Here is a 2,277-nt window from a genome sequence, read left to right on the forward strand (position 1 = left end):
AACGAACTAAGGACTTTGGATCTAGAAGATAAGGACTTAATCTTTTAAGATGGACAAGCAGACAGAGGGACTCATCGAGTCCATAAGGAAACTCAACAAGTCGAGTTGTGTTGTCCTGATTTTAGTATGTTAGAACTCGACGAGTCTGAAGAGAGACTCGATGAATTGATTCACCAAGTCGCGATTGAGCTGCTCAATAGGACTCGACGAATCGGGGGAATGACTCGGCGAGTTGAGTCGCAATTCCAGGATTTATGAGTTATAGAACTCGACGAGTTAAAGGGTTGACTTGGTAAGTTGGTCAACCCAAAAGGTTGACTTTTACTGAAGTGTTGACTTGAAAAGGGGTAAAATGGTCATTTTACCCTTAGATAGATTTTTAGTTTTCTCACTAAGTATTATTGTATAGAGTTAGCCGGGAAATCGTGGGAGTAGTCAACAAAGATTTCTCACGCATGGGATCAACATCCAGTTTGAGAGGTGAGTCTTCCTTCAGTAGGAACAGGTCGAAGGCACTAATGATGGCCCGTTTATGTATGTTAGCATGTGTCGGACTTAGGTCTGATGACGGGGCTAGACCGATGTAGAGTATGTGTTTTGGACTTAGGTTCGATGTCGGGGGGTCCCAAGAAGTATTTATGTATGCTTGATGTATTTTTGATTCATACATGTCATTTGTTATGTGTTTTGGGCCTAGGACCGATGTCGGTGTATGCTAGTTATATGTTATGTGTTATGTGTTCCGGGCTTCAGCCCGATGTCGGGGCAAGCCTGAAGTATGTTATATGTTATGTTATGTGTTTATGATATATGTTATGCAGTATGTATGTCGGGGTAAGCTCGATGTCGGGCAGGGCCCGATGCTAGACGTGATCTGATATTGGGGTGAGCTTGATGTCGGACAGGAGTTCGATGTCGGGTTCGTCCCGATGCAGCTGGGAGTAGTCCCAAAGTTATGTTCTTTGTTATATGTTATGTGTATGGTATATGGTAGTTTGGTGGAGCTCACTAAGCTTTGTGCTTACATTTTTCAGTTTGGTTTCAGGTACTTTTGCTAGCAAAAGGGAAAGGCTTGGGATGATCACATGACACACACTACAATTTTCTAGCCTGGGAGATTTACTCTGATATTTGATATGATATTTTGATATGTTGACATATATTATGATATATTGAGATACATGGTTTATGAGTTATATTATGGTGATGATATTTATGGTTTTAATAATGATTTAAAAATGAAAATTTTGGACCGTATGTTTGGGATGTTTCAAGTTGGTATCAGAGCCTTGGTTTGATGGATTCATGCACACTTTCGGGTGTTTCTGAACTCAAACTAAGGCATTGGTATAGAATTTAAAAGAAAAACCATTTTATAATTTTTTTTTGAGAAAAGAAAAGAATTTTAGAAAAAGTAAAAAGAAAAGGGTTTTAACAAGAGAAAAGGGCGTGGTGCATGTAATTAGCCGAGCTCAAGTCACAAGTTTATGTTATGATATGTTTATCAGCTTTATGTGAACAATATGCTAGATTAGGATTAAGGATCTAGGAAGGATGCCTTATGTGTCTGTTCTATGTGTATCAGGTTTATGAACTGCATGCTAGTACAAATTAGACAATATGATAGCCTGATTAGTATATGTTGATTATGTGAACTTAATGCTTGAATGTTGCTTTCTTTGTGATTTTAGGAGTTCTATCTATCTTTTACTAACTAGTAAATGAATATGTTAAGTTACATATTGCGAGGACTAAATAGTTTCAGAAGGTTAGGTCTAGCTCTATTCCCAGCTCTTGTTTGAGTCCAACCATTATAGGGTAGGATCTCTCATTCGAAGAATTATCAAGTCTTAGTGTTATGTAATGGTATTCACGAGTTAGTTAGGGGAAGATATCAAGGACTTCTTATGCAGCTAATGGCGAAGAGTGGGATGGTGATTACCCTAGGGAAAGCCTGGGATGAGAGTAGCAGGTGAAGCAATAGTAGTAGAAGGGACTTGGTGGAGTCAAGGCAGTTCTTGAGAAAAGTACGGATATGTGTGGAAGGTAGTATGGGCCCGTACTACTAAAAGCAGAGGATCCATAATCGAATCAAGGAAGGATGAGATGAATCTAGGGAACTTGTAGTGTATGTGATCCCTTGATTTATATTTAGTATTATGATGTTTGTTATGATGTGTTTTTCAGAATGGTGGTTTTATGCCCTAGACCAACAATTGGCAGTTCGTGTGCGGGTGAGGGATCAAGCTCGGGCTCTAGAGCTGAGCAGCTAGACGA

Source organism: Lactuca saligna, chromosome 9 (assembly GCF_052625555.1).
Source record: "Lactuca saligna cultivar CGN05327 chromosome 9, ASM5262555v1, whole genome shotgun sequence".
Lineage (NCBI taxonomy): Eukaryota > Viridiplantae > Streptophyta > Magnoliopsida > Asterales > Asteraceae > Lactuca > Lactuca saligna.